The following is a 15,779-nucleotide window of genomic DNA, read 5'->3' as shown; positions in this document are numbered from 1 at the left end:
CACGGTTCATGTAATGCTGAAGCCTGGCTTGGAGAATTTTGAGCATTACTTTACTAGCATGTGAGATGAATGCAATTGTGCTGTAGTTTGAGCATTCTTTGGCATTGCCTTTCTTAGGGACTGGAATGAAAACTGACCTCTTCCAGTCCTGTGGCCACTGCTGAGTTTTCCAAATTTGCTGGCATATTGAGTGCAGTACTTTCACAGCATCATCTTTCAGGATTTGAAATAGCTCCACTGGAATTCCATCACCTCCACTAGCTTTGTTCGTAGTGATGCTTTCTAAGGCCCACTTGACTTCACATTCCAGGATGTCCGGCTCTAGGTGAGTAATGACACCATTGCGATTATCTGGGTCGTGAAGATCTTTTTTGTACAGTTCTTCCGTGTATTCTTGCCACCTCTTCTTAATATCTTCTGCTTCTGTTAGGTCCACACCATTTCTGTCCTTTATCGAGCCCATCTTTGCATCTTTGCATATGTACTAAACCTCATATTAAAAGTCATGCTACAGAATTCAAAATGGGCAGGTGGCTCAGCAGTAAAAAATCCGCCTGCACTGCAGAAAACACAGGAGACTCGGGATCCATCCCTGAGTTGGGAAGATCCCCTGGAGGAGGGAATGGCAACCCACTCCAGTATTCTTGCCTGGATAATTCCAGAGACAGAAGAGCCTGGCAGGCTATAGTCCATGTGGTTACAAAGAATCAAACACGACTGAAGCAACTGAACACATTCACAATTCAATTACATCAAATTTTACTTAAAGGAACTCATCTTGCCTTTGGCTCACTACACTAGAAGTCTGTGTCTTATTCTGGTCAGATCCTACGGGCAGCACACAGGGGATGGGACAGAAGGTCAGCTTCATGCATTTAGGGGCCCAAACTCTCAGGGACTCTGACATCTTGTAGTCACCTCAGGTACCAACCTCCAGCCTGGGGTCTTGCAAAGAAAAGTAAGAGCTGACAGGAAAAGGTTTTCTGAGTCAAGCAGAGAAATACCCAAAGAGAAAAAGGCAAGAACTGGCTGACCAGCTAGTCAGTTTTGTTTACCTTAGGTATACACAGTAACATAAATTAGATGAAAAACTGTTGTATCAGGTATGGATATTCTATGGCATGGACTGAAATTTCATGTTTTAATGTGATTGTTTATTTTTACTGTGTGTCAATTTTATTAACCATTGTTTAGTCTGTATTTGTGCTGAGACCCTTTAAATGCTCTCCTGAAGAAAAGAGAAGTTAACTATTATAATTAATAATCAATATTTATAATATTATTGAATAATAATATTAAATGTTATTATTGAACGATAAAATTCAATACTACTATTAATAATATTGAACATGATTGATATTTAATAATAATTTCAATATTATTATTCAATATTATTGAATAACAATATTCAATACTCTGGAGACACCTGGGAGAAGAGCGACCTGCAGGCAGTCCTCTCATACACTTTATATTCCAGTGGGAAGACCAGTTATTAAACAATGATATGCATTATTAACTGTGATCTCAGTGAGGCCTGTGAAGCACAGCTACAGCCAGAGGGGGTAGCCTGGTCCTGGGATCAGGGAACGCTTCCTGGAGGAACTGACACTTAAGTCCTGAAGGATGAGGGGATTTCTCTGCTAAGAAGGACACATGTAGGGAAAGGAGCTATTTGAAGGCCCAGAGGTAGGAGTGCAGATGGTACAGCTGAGGAAGGAGCCAAGGGCTTGTGCAAATGCAATAAAGAGGACAGGACACCAGCAGGAGATGGGGTTCCTGGACATTCATATAAGGCAATCGTGGGCCCACAACTGATCGTAAAACATTATCCAAGCATCAAGGGCTTTGTCCAGAACAACCAAAGCACTGTCCTCCAATCCACTTCTTTTAAAAAAAAAACCCAAAGCATCAGGCGCTCTGCACAAGTTGTCCAATGAATGTCAGTCGGATAATGAATCAATTAATCAAAAATGTAAGCTGTATGTAAAATCTACCTTTCACACAGGAGAATCTGTGCTTTGGTCCATTTGCTGCAATATTGCAAAATCATATAAGTATCTGGGCTTCTTGAATTTGAAAAGGCAGCTTAAAATAATTATTGAATTCTGAGCCTTTGTTCTCTCAAATTAATTCCCAGTGCAGTATACGTGCTCTTAATCAGCTTTTCTGGTTTTCTGTCTAAATAACATCGGTACCTTTGTATGGAATTAGTCAAGGCTAGAGTTTGCTGGACCCAGGTGTCATCTAGCCCAGAGTCCTCAATTTGCTAAAGAATCTGAGAACCCAAGAGAAAAAAAAGGCCACAGAGCCAAGCAGAGCTGAGCAGACTCTGATGCCCTCAGTCTGAGCCAGGTCTCCTAAGGGCATCAGTCTCTTCATCTCTCCTCTTCATCTCTCTCCACTTTATCCGTTAATCACTTAGTGACCAGCTCCCAAATAGCACCACTAGGATTCTATTCCAAGAAACTACACCATGAATTTTTATAACAGAAATCATCATTTCATTTTGTATTTTATACTTTCATTTGTTTATGCATTATGCATGTTGAAAATTATGTTTTAAACTGTTGAAAGTCCACTTTCTGGGAGACCCAATAAACTAAGATCAATATGAAAGACAGTAATTGCTAACATTTGTAACTAATTCATGTTCATCTTCGGTGTCCTGGTTGCAGTGATTCTAAATGGAGTCTTTTGCTCTATGAAAATCATAGCTCTGCCACTTGCTAGCTGTGTGATCTTTGAAAAATTGCCTAATATCTCTGTGCTTCATGATCATAGGGCCCATGAGAGGGTTGTGGAAGTCTTAAAAGGGTTTATGTATTAAAATGGTGCTTGGCATATAGTAAATACTATGGAAATGCAAGCATTTATCTGTCTGGATAAAAAAATTCAATTAACCATGGGGTGGTCCAAAGTAAGGCCTTAACAAAGACAAGGCCTGTCTTTGAACACATATCACCACAGAGGTTCACCAACAGTTGATTTCAACCTTCCGTGAGTTTACTGGGATGTCCTATAAAATCAAGTTCAATTTGAAGATGATTCTCCCACTGTCCCTCTTTGTGATTATTTTCTTGCTGACTTCCTGAATCTTCATATGTTATCTTTTCTCATTCAGGAAACAGTGATGCACTATTTTGCAAGAATGGTACTAAACATACCTGAAAATATCACAAACCCTGTTGAATATTTTCTAATGATGCTGTTGAATTTCTCCAAACAATGAGAAGTCCATCCTTGTGCTTCTTGATCCTACAAGCAAATGCTCATTTTTCTTGTGTTAATAAGAGATCCTCATTCATCCAATAAAAAATATGCACTGAGACCATATTGTTACTGTGTGATTGTTGTTTAGTGGCAAAGTCATGTCTGACTCTTTGTGAACCCATGGACTGTAGCCTGCCAGGCTCCTCTATCCATGGGATTTCCCAAGCAAGAATACTGGAATGGGTTGCCATTTCCTTTTCCAGGAGATCTTCCTGACCCAGGGATCAAACTGGCATGTCCTACTTGGCAGGCAGATTCTTTACCACTGAGCCACCAGGGAAGCCCAGATTCTCTGCCAGGTGCTAGGAATACAGAGACATTACCTGTATTCAAAGGAATCACATCATTCCCATTTTTGTTTGTTTATTTCACTTCCATCCACAGAGGACCTACTGGGAGCCAGGCCCTGCTCTTGGGAACAGTGTCTTGGGGTGAGTGAGACAACACAGACCTGCCCTCGTGGAGCATAAGGTCCCTGGAGGGAAGCAGATAATAAACAGGGAAGCAGACAAAGAAGGACGAAATTACAAACTGAGGAAAGGCTTGTGAGGGCAAACAACGGGTTAAAATGACAGCCTTCCCATGCCTCCAAGCAAGGCGGTCTGTGTAAACAGAGTGGGTGGAGAAAGACAGTAAGGTCTAGGGTGAGGCCAGCTCAGGAGCCTGCCGTACAGAGAACAGAGGAAAAGATGGCGGAAGCCTAAGAAACAGTGAGTGAAGCCCCGGGAGGGAAACACCTTATGGATGTTCAAGTAGCAGAGCAGCCTCGCATGGATGGAGTGAAGGCAAGATGGGACCAGCCGAGACCGGAGAGACGAGCGGGGACCACAGTGTGAGCGACATGATAAGCCATGGCCACGAGTGCGGATGTTATTCTTTGGGCTCTGCTGGGTCTTCATTGCTATGTGTGCTCTTCTCTAGCTGGGGTGAGTGAGGGCTACTCTCTGTGAGGTGGGCTTCTCAATGCTGTGGCTTCCCTTGTTGTGGAGCGTGGGCAGGCTCTAGAGCACGTGGGCTTCAGTAGTTTCTGCACATGGGCTCAGTAGTTACAGCTCCCGAGCTGTAGAACACAGCCTCGATAGGTGTGGCATATGGGCTTAGCTGCTCCACGGCACATGGGGTCTTCCTGGATCAAGGATGGAACCTGTGTCTCCTGCATTGGCAGGCGGGTTCTTTACCACTGAGCCGCCAGGAAAGCTTGTGGGTGTTATTCTTAAAATGCAACAGTAACTCATTAAAAGATCAGAAGTGATGTGCAGTTTACGTGTTGCAAGATTCTGCCGGACACTGTCGGGAAATGCCACTGAAGGAAAGTGGAGAAATTCTGATTCATTTAGAAGGAGAACTGTGACCTCACTGATGAATTGAAACTACAGTTTGAGGAATAGGGGAGAGTCAGGATGGTGGCCCTGCCTGTGGCTCAGGCATATAAGAGAATTAGGATGAAAAAGATGAAGGAGGAACTAGTTTCATGAGAAAAGAATATCTGTTCAGTTCTTTTGGTCTTAAACAAAGAGATCCTCTTATAAATTATTACCTTACAGGAGTTAAGTCCTAACAGAGCTTCCTATCAGCATTCCAGAAAGCTGCTGTGTGGGACCCCCTCATTCAGGCTGAATTAAAAACAAGAGAGTGTTGCTCTCATCACTGGATCACTTTCTGCTCGGGACAATGGGCCTCCATTATCAACTGTGTCTGAGGAAGTGACCCTAGGAGATGATAGTAGCCCAGTGAAGCTTCACATCCCCTCCTCCTGGCCTGAATTCTGCTTGGTACCAGTGTTGCCTGTCCACAATGCAGCTCAGCCTTTCAGGAATCTGATGCTAGACATTGAAATGGACAGCCATCTCAGATAAGAGTACTGTGTTAGCTGACATGAGGTGCATCTCTGTAATTAATGTGGCCACCCCAAACGACTAGCCTGACTGAGTATACATGAAGTGAGGAGCCTGAAGCAAGGTCAAGGAACGCAAATGATTAGTCTCACTCAGTCATGGAATTCAAATCCCTCTTACCAATGACTGGTTTCAGGATGGGCATGTGACCCAACCCTAGCCAACTTCAGGGGATAAAAAACTGAGAGCTTTAGGGGAGATGTGTCTTGGTCCCAAGGAGGAAACACAAGAAGAGACAATCCTTTCCTTGTCCCCTGGACATCGCCATATCAGGACCATATCAGCCATATGACTCATCATATGATGAACAGCCATCGTCATATCAGGAGCCGCTGCCACTGTCTTTGAATAAAACGAATGCCCAGAGGAAGACAGAACCCATAGGAGGCTCACAAGTTTTGCAGGAGTCCCTAACTCCCTTGAATAGGCAGGAGTCCTTCCTATTTCAGGAAGCCTATATCAGGGCTTCTCTGATAGCTCAGTTGGTAAAGAATCCACCTGCAATGCAGGAGACCCCAGTTCAATTCCTGGGTCAAGAAGATCTGCTGGAGAAGGGATAGGCTACCCACTCCAGTATTCTTGGGCTTCCCTTGTGGCTCAGCTGGTAAAGCATCCGCCTGCAGTGCAGGAGACCTGGGTTTGATTCCTACGTTGGGAAGATCTCCTGGAGAAGGGAAAGGCTACCAACTCCAGTATTCTGGCCTGGAGAATTCCATGAACTGTACATGAGGTACCAAAGAGTTTGACAAGACTGAGCCACTTTCACTTTCTTCCTATTTCAAGAAATCATCAAGTTCCTCATTGTTAAACCACTGTGTGTAAGGATTTTCTCTTGAGGACACTAACGCATCCTTACTTACATAAGCCCCAATCCTTGGGGAAATGATCAAACCACTTCACATTCAAAGTCCATGAAAAAACACACCTTCTCAAGGGTTCTACTATATTTTTTTTAATGCTGTACTTACCTAATTTTGGAGAAACATGTAAATTCTCTCAAAAGCTTACAAATCAAGGTGAGCAGACAGAAGGTATTTGTCAAAGAATTAAAGCACTTGTTAATAACATTTTCCATGAAACAGGAGAACACTTTTCAAAAGAGAAGTAAATGGAGGAAATTCACAAATTTCAGTTGTAAAGAAAAGGTGAAATCATAAAAAGTAAGAACATGGTGAAGACTGTACTTTAGTAAATAACCCCTGAAAAACCAAAATAAAAGAATCTACAATTAAGGAGGCTTTCTTTCTCTCTTTTCTTGATTTATTAGCTACTAAGTCAGATGAAAAGCAGAAATGGTACTATTGAAGTTGAGAGGGCAGAATTGTTTAGAGGACGCCTCTGATGTTGTAACATCAGGGAATTGTGTGAGCATCAAAAATGTCTTTGGATGGCAGATTTTGGAGGGAGAAGACTTATTGGGCTTTGTGGTCCTCACATCCCCAAACAAGTAAGTCACAGGAGCAGAGACAGATTAGCATGGATTGCAGGATCACAGAGGGTATAAGAAAAAAGTTATATTTCTTGTGCAGCTGAGCACCAAGGACTCTGAGAACAGAAAGATCTAGACCAAAGTCAGCGACACGGTTAATGGGAAAAGACTGCCACTGCTCAATTTCACTGCCACACGTCATCGGACGTCCCCAAAGTCCATTCCTTACCAACTACCTCTCTGGGAGGACATTTCAGCTTGAGTTCTGTAAGTCAGTCTACACAATTCAGACTCAAGTTAGTCTAACTTCCTGATCATTTACAAAAAGCTTGGCTTAGATGTAAATATTAGGGTAAATAAAATATTTTTTCCAATATTTAACCTCTAACACACATAAAATTTTTCAGATTTTTCATCCTCCAGAAAATAAGCAGGCCTTTATGTTTTTCCTCTTGAAATTTAAAAAAAAAATTTTTTTTTCAACTCATTCCCCAGTTCCATACTATTTGTAGTAACAGCAATTGATTCTTTGAGAAAGTTTCCTGCTAAACTTTGTCAAATGGACCCACATGAGTACTCATGTGTGTATAAATATACATGAAGATGTGATTTATTGTAAGCTAAAGTATGAAGAGATTTACCTAGCAAATAAATTCACGGATGTCTAATCACTTTACAGAATTACCCATTACGAGAGTTCTTTAAATACTGAGTTTCTGTGATGAGTTTTTATAAAACCATTAATTCATAAACATCAATATACATAACCTGGCACTGCCCTCTCAACTCGATGCTCCAGCTTAGCCCCAGCCCTTTAATGACATGGAAAGTGAAAGTCGCTCAGTTGTGTCCAGCTCTTTGCCACCCCATGGACTGTAGCCCGCCAGGCTCCTCTGTCCATGGAATTCTCCAGGCCAGAACACTGGAATGGGTAGCTCTTCTGTTCTCCAGGGGATCTTCCCAACCCAGGGATCGAACCCAAGTCTTCCGCATTGCAGGCAGATTCTTTCCCATCTGAGCCACCAGGGAATGATATGGAATACACAATAAAACCTCCATCGCCCACGAAACTGACAACTATCCTTCAAAGAGAACTAAGCGCATTTGACTTTCCCCCCACAGGTAAAGAGGTAACAGTGAATATGACCAAACAATCTGGACTATGAGAAATAATCCACTGTCAGATTGCGTGTGTGTGAGAGTGTCTGACTGTTTGTGACCCCGTGGACTGTAGCCCGTCAGGTTCCTCTGTCCACGGGATTTTTCCAGGCAAGAATACTGCAGTGCTTGTCATTTCCTCCTTAGGGCATCTTCCCCAACCCAGGGATTGAACCCATGTCTCCTGCATTGGCAGGCAGATTCTTTCCACTGAGCCACCTTGGCTTTTTTCCTTGAAACCGTAACAAAATCACAACTGTTCTCTCCCAGAAAAAGCAATGACAACCAGCATGCCATGTGACTGCTCTGGAGCAGAAATGAGATGAGACTTGGCTGGGGGCATCTCTCTCTGGAGAGATATCTTGTTCCCCACAGTGGGTACCACCCACCCTAGCTGCCAGCCTGTGGGAAACGGAAGTCCCTGTGGTCTGCATTCAGAGGTGGCCGTGCAGAGGAGGTGCTGATGGGGAGTCTGCTGTGAGTCAGCTGTCTTCAAGTCCTGCAGGTGCATGGGGCAGAGCAAGGACACGGCCCTCTGGACCCAAGACTGGAAGGACCCCCTCCCAAGGCCAGTGGGACTTGTGACACCGCCACAGGGCAGCCAGCTGTGCCCAACAGAGCACAGGCCATCTGCGAGGACACCCACAGAAATGCTGAGAAACACTCTGAAGGAGACTCATTTATACAGAAGGAGTTAGTGGGAGATCTTACAGCAATTATGGAGTCAGCCCTTTTCACTCGGCCGTTCTCCTTGTCTGAAATGTTCGTCCAGACAGACACAGAGCTTGTTTCTTTACCTGCTCTGGGTCTCTGCTCAAATACCACCTTATCAAGAAGTTCATCTCTGACCACCTTTCTTAAAATGGCAATACACCCACACACAAAACACCCATCCTGTACCCCAGCTTTAGCTTTTCCAGTGCACTCTCACCGTCTGACATATTGCATACTTTATTGTCTGGCTCTTCCCACTGGAAGCTCTGCAAGGGAGAAATTTATGTCTACTTTCTTTACGGTTTTATCCCTAGTACTAGAGCAGTCCCCAGTCAAAAGTAGACCCTCGATTATTCTCTGTTGAATAAGTAACTAAATCTATCCCACACTGTGGTGGAGGCTCTCTCATTTCTTTGTCTTATGCCCTTTCTCTGCCCCAGTCCAGCCACCGCAAGCCATGTCTTGAACTTTGTCATCACCCACCTGTTCCACCCCCAAATCTCTCCTCCACTGATGTATGCTATTTCTCCCGCTGTAGACATTCTTCAAACTCATCACGACACCTTTACTTTCTTCAAATCACCAACTCTGTTCTTTAAACCAAGCACTTTACTTCTGTTGGCTCAGCTCCCACTGAATCTCATTTTGATGATGTTTCCTTCTGGCCCAACCCAAGGTTGGCCCCACTCTGCACTTATGCGTGACTCATCCTATAGCTGAGCATTGCTGAAGAGAGTCACACAACACAGGGATCGGCCAATTAGATGAAATGCAATGGCTGGCCTCACAAAGGTCCTCAGAGCGCTCACATTAATTCCTTTACTTTTATTAGATAATCTCTCCTCCTCCTTTACAAAGAAAACAGAAGCTGTAAAATGGGAAATCCATCACCTTTTCAAAAGCAAGCCCACAGGCTGACTCACCTCTCACACATTCGATTGACTTTCTGATCAGCTTGAATCCCATTCCCACTTATCTTCTGAGGAACTTACAGTATCAACTGTCTTTTGTATATCTGTCTTTTTTCCTGAAATCTTTTCTTAGTTTGCTAGGGTTGCCTTTGCAAAGCACCGCAGACTGGGTAACAGAGAAATTTGTTGTCTCACAACTCTGGAAATCAAAAATCAGAAAAGGTCAGCCAAGTTGATTCCATCTAAAGGCTTTGAATTACATTCCATGCCTCTCACCTGACTTCTAGTGGTTTGCTGGCAGCCTCGGCATTCTTTCGCTTGCAGAAGCATTACTCTGATTTCTGTCTCCATCTTCACATGGTGTTCCCCTGTGTACATCTCTCCAAATTTCCACTTTGTATAAGGACAACAGTCATATTGGATTGTTGTTCAGTCACTAAGTCATGTCTGACTCTTTGCAACCCCATGGACTGCAGCACACCAGGCTCCCCTGTCCTTCACTATCTCCTAAAGTTTGCTCAAACTCGTGTCCATAGAGTTGGTGATGCTATCTAACCATCTCTTCCTCTGCCACCCACTTCTTCTCCTGCTCTCAGTCTTTCCCAGCAGAAAAGATGAGTTGGCTTCTTTGCATCAGGTGGCCAAAATATGACTCAGCTCTTCACATCAGGTGGCCAAAGTACTGGAGCTTCAGCCCTTTCAGTGAATATTCAGGGTTAATTTCCTGTAGAGTTGACTGGTTTGATCTTGGATTAGGGCCATCTTACTCCACTGTGACCTCATCTTCACTTAACTAATTACATTTTCAATGAGCCTATCTCCAAATAAGGTAACATTCTGAGATATTGGGAGTTAGAACTTCAACACACAAGTTTTGGGAGGACCATTCCACCCATAATAGACCTATACCCTTCTGTCGTCTTTTAAACATGCTTAAATCTCTCCCTTTAACAAAAATCAGCAGAGCCCAGATTCTATTCTGAATACTGACCCTTTCTCTACTTTTCCCTGACATAGACATATTTCATTTCATTGTTTTATTTACCCAATTGTCTTGGTTTCTTTATTTCCCATCCTCTCCTAATCCACTCCCAACAGCTCTCCAGTGGCTCCCATAAATGTCAACAATGGCCTCCTGGAGATAACTCAATGGTTATTATTACTTTAATGCCCAGCTTATTCAGTTCCCCAGAACCACTTGACAACACCGAATAATGCCAACCTCCTTAAAACATCCTCCCGCCCTAGGGATTCAGCTCCACCATCGCTACCATCTTCCTACACATTCTTCTACTTCCACCCCAAGCTAATCATCTTCTAAACAGCCTGTAAGCAAACGTGTGTGAGATCTTCCAACTTTGCTCCTGGGTCCTCTCCTTTTTACACTCTATGCTCTCTTTCTAGATGATCCCATACATACTTATGACAGAGGTTATCTCCCAAACAAAGGGAACTTGGAAACTGATATCTCCAGCCCAGGTCTCTCTTTGATTGCCAGACCCTATGAATCCTACTGCCTGCTTGCTTCTTCTTGACGTCCTAAACTTTTATGAACTTCACACTTCTAAAATTGAACACAAAATCCTCACTCCATCACCACCACTAACAGAGTCCTCCTCTTGCATTCTCTGCAGGGATGAATTCAAACATTATGCAAACTCAACGAAAAGACCATATGTCAAAGCTATTATTTCTTCCTTTAACTTCATGTTGTTCTCAAATTAAATTGAGTTCAAAGTACTTATTAAGTGTCTAGGATTGGATTATTCAAAACATTCTACATGCAAAAGTTCACTAACTTTTGTAACAATTCTGTACAGTAATTTTATCTATTCACATTTTGCAGATGAGGAGACCAGGCTTAGAGAAGTTAGTAACTCCCTCAAAATGACCCAAATAGCAAATGATGAAGCCTTGTGTCAACCTACATCTGACCTCAGAATTTGAACCCTTAGCCACCTGACTAAACTATCACAACCACAGTATACATTCAATCCATCAGAAGAAAGCAGAAAGCCATGTTTAAGCCCAGTTCTGAGGAATGAGAGAAAATATGGATAGAGAACTGAGCAAATCATGCTGTATGAGCAAAGTGAAGACTCTAGTGACCCAGACATATGAAAGAGACAGCAGAATCCATTTCCACGGACTCAAGTCCCTACTGCAGACTATTATACTGAGATGACTGTATAACATAGGGTCACAAAATTGAATTTCTTGAATGCCAGCTTAAAAAAAAGTTGAAACTTGAACCTCTAAGCAATTGGAAATCAAGGGCAAAAGCAAATGGTCATAAAAAGAGGAGGATAACACAGTCTGTTTTTGTTTCCACTGCCCTTTCTGACAGCACTCAGATCTCTAAGAGCCATCTGGGTTCAGAGGCACAGCGGGGACATACCCTCTTCCTTCCTGAGTTCTAACTGATGAGCCACGGAGGGGCACAAAATGCCATCTTGCCAATCACCAGGCATTAAAAGTGGTCAGGCTTTCTAGAGTAAATTTCTAGATGCTTGATAAGACAGTAAAATTAATTAGAATATGTGCTTTGTTGGACCCAGTTATCTTTTCTCTTGTATATTACGGTACTTCTTCTCCATCAAAGATCTATGCCAGAAATTAACCTGGAGAATAAAAGATGAGGCTATGGGACCATCGTTCCAGGAAATGGTGATGATGAAGACCGCTCCTGTCCAGCTTCCAAAACACCTTATTCTTATCTCATGACTGCATCAGGAGATGAACCAGTTGCCCCATAGGAGAACTGAGGTCATCACTAACTGGAATACCTAAACTGGGTCAGGAATTTGCTGAATACTGGAGACACACAGAACAAAAGGATCCTTGTTCTCACTGAGCTTACAGTCTCGGGGGAGACAGACACAGACATACACGTTGATATTGATGAGGACTCATACTACACAATTCACTATGACAGATAAGTTAAATTAAAATGTATTTGGTTTTTTGTTTGCCACAGGCCCTGATGAGCAATTTTGAAACTTGATTCATTTGCAAAGGTCCTCAAGCAAGTGATTTAATTTCACCAAGGTGTAGTCTCCTTGTTTACCAAATGGGAGTGATAATAATAAATGGGGAGTTTTATAAGCATAAGTGAGATAATTTATGTGAAAGTGCTTGCATTGCACTTGATACATACTAAATATTAAAATATGTTAGCTATTGTTACTCTCAGAGCCTCTTAGGAGTCTGCCTCTTTCCTGCTATGGGATATAGAATCTGATTGGTCAAATCGTTTTTAACTGAAACCACACTGATAATGTCTTGCGCTGAAAGTAAATGCTTACAAAAATCTCTTACAGGCACCAAATGATATTCTGGAAGTAGGAAAAGAAGATGACAGTTTTTAATCTAGGAAGGGAAATAGAATACATACAGATATAATTTGAAATAGACATAAATGTATAGACCACGGTGGGAGCTGGACTTGGTTAAGTGTGGGCTGGAGATAGAAAAAGCTAGATGGAGAATGACCCACATTACAACACTGGAGTGACACTCATCTCAATAATAAAAAGCCTTACCTGGATCTGCAGGCCGGAAAGAAGCTCAGGTGGAGGCAAAGGAGAAGAGCAATCAAAAGAGAAACACTTCAGTTTCACCCCAGCCTCCTGGTCAGTAGAGACAGCATCCAGCCAACATCAATCTAGGGGAAAAAAAAAAAATTGCACACGTTTCAAGGAATGCTTCTATTAAAGGCACTATGATCTTAGCTGCTTGATACCAACTTCAATACAAGATGCAAGAGACATAAAACAATCCTAGATTTCAAGTGGTTAGTATTTCTTTATATCTCATTTCTGTTATTTGCCTCAGCCTGAACTGAAAACTCACATACACACACACACACACACACACACGCACACACACACACGCACATACACACACATATGCCAAAAAAAAAAAACTGCACATGAATGTTTTCTAGAAGCTTATTCATACTTGCCAAAACCTGGAAGCAACCAAGATGCCCTTCAATAGGTGAACACAAAGAGGCGAGGGTGAATAACAAGATGAGTAGATGAAAATGTGGAAGGACCTGAAATGCGTATCACTAAGAGGAAGAAGCCAGTCTGAGCAAGCTGCATACTACAGTGCATAGACAGTACAGTTCTAACCAGATGACAGTCTGGAAAAGGCAAAACTATGCAGGTGACCGAGCCAAACTTGGGTCCAGTCACCCGTGCACAGTAAAACCAACCTGCTGACACCAGGTTGTGGTAAAAGAAAGTGCAGTGTCTGTTGCAGGGCTCCCAGCAAGGAATCCAGGTAGCTAACACCCCAAACCCAAACTCTCTGATGGCTTCCAGGGAAAGATTTTTAAAGACACAGAGAGGGAGAAAGGTGTGAGGTGTGTTATCAGTTCATGGACATTCTCCTGATTGGCTGACAGTGAGGCAATCAGGAATCAACATCATCAGGCCTTCTGGTTCCAGCTGGTCTGGGGTCTATGAGCTTGTGGGCACCATAATGCTGCTTGTGGGCAGCCTCTGCCTGGCAGGGGCTTCAGCATCTGCAAAGTGGCTCAAAGGACATGACTCAGAATATTATCTACAGCTCTAATGGCTAAACCATTATTATTTTATCTAACTTGACTGTTTTCCTCTGTTTCTGCATTTTCTCACATCTTCAATTAGATTTATTCTTTGGAACTTGGAGGCCTAGGGAGCTAAAGTTATTCTACAAACAAGAGGCAGGCAGACAACAGACATGGTGTGGGGCAGGGAACAGTATGTCTCAGGAAGGTCCCATAGGGTTTGCTCAGTTATATGGAGACAGTAAAAAGATCAGTGATTGCCAGGGGCTGGGTGAGAGGTAGGAAATGATGAATAGATTGGAGTGTAAGGAGTTCCAAGGGGGTAAAACTATTCCATACGATATTATAATGGTGGATGTGTGTGTGTCAGTCACTCACCCCACGAACTGTGGCCTACCAGGCTGCTCTGTCCATGGATTTCCCAGGCAAGAATACTGGAGTGGATAACCATTCCCTTCTCCAGGGGATTTTCCTGACCCAGGGATCAAACCTGGGTCTCCTGCATTGCTGGCGGATTCTTTATGTCTTTATATAGTTGCCAAAACTCATAGAACCAACACCTCCAAGAGGTAGCCCTAATGTAATCTATAGATGTAAGGAGCGGGGAGCCGGAAACTGGGCTTCTGTCTTCCCTCACTCTTTGCTATTTTGAAGAAAAAAGAGAGTGCCGATTTCTTTTCAAAACACCAAAGGCAAACTAAACCATCCACATGCTCCTTTTTGACAGAAAGGAACCATGTGGAAAAATCTCTCAAGCTTGAAAGGACTTATTCTACTCAAAGCCCAAGTCTCAGCCAGGGAGCCCTGGCCTTTTCTGGCAGAGGTGAGCGTTCCAACTAAATCAAAAAGGGCGCCAAGCCTGCGTGAGAGGATGGGCTGAGCTGCTCCAGACACTGCTTGGAAACCCACGACAGAGGACCTCATGCAAATTTCCAAACCTTCCCTTTCTCCCTCTTCTGTGTAGACAGCATGTTTAAAAAAGATGTGTAAGATCTTTCTACCTGCTCCAGCGCAGGAAGCTACAGATGAGACTGCTCTGTGGTAAAGGAAGTGGTTTCTGGAAGGCCAGCTACGAAGAGGACTGTGTGCCTCATACGCCCTCTTGTGGCCACTTGGAGATAATGCAATTAGGAGATGCCTCGGATTGTATTCTTTTTTTTTTTAGCTTTTTATTTTTAAAATTTTAATATCTTTAATTCTTACATGCGTTCCCAAGCATGTATTCTTAACATTAAAGTTAGGGAATTTCACCCGTGGTGGATTCATGTCAATGTATGGCAAAACCAATACAGTATTGTAAAGTAAAATAAAGTAAAAATTAAAATTTAAAAAAAAGAATTAAGGATTTGGGAAGTTTGTCTTTCCGTAAATTATGCTTGCCTCGAGTCCTGTGGAAACCTATAGAGCTATTTTTCCTAAAAGGACTGTGACTGTCTATCCCAACTAAAGCTCTTTTGCAAAGAACAGAAAGTATCAGCTTTTTCTTTAAAGAACACATAATGATTAAGGAGGTTGCAAATGCAGAGAGGATGACTGAATGACTGTGGGCTGTAGCTGTGTTTACACTGGCAAAACAAAGTGAAAGAAGAGACAGTTCAGATCATTTGCAGGAGTGTTCATCAGCTAAACCAAAAACAAGGTGCGAAGGAAACACTGAAGCGTGTCTGTATTGACATTACATGAGTGGTGCGTTCCAGCCTTGCACAGCCTCCAGGACAAATTCTTTCCTGCAAGGTGCTGTTCTGAAATCCAGCCTCCTTCTGTGGCTACAGTGCCTTGAACTGGGAGAAGGTGATGACTTTCCTTGCCTCTGGGGAGGGCAGGGAGAGTGGAGGGGGGGCGGTCAT

Source organism: Ovis aries, chromosome 9 (genome assembly GCF_016772045.2).
Source record: "Ovis aries strain OAR_USU_Benz2616 breed Rambouillet chromosome 9, ARS-UI_Ramb_v3.0, whole genome shotgun sequence".
NCBI classification, from domain to species: Eukaryota; Metazoa; Chordata; class Mammalia; order Artiodactyla; family Bovidae; genus Ovis; species Ovis aries.
Note: the sequence above shows the minus strand (reverse complement) of the source record.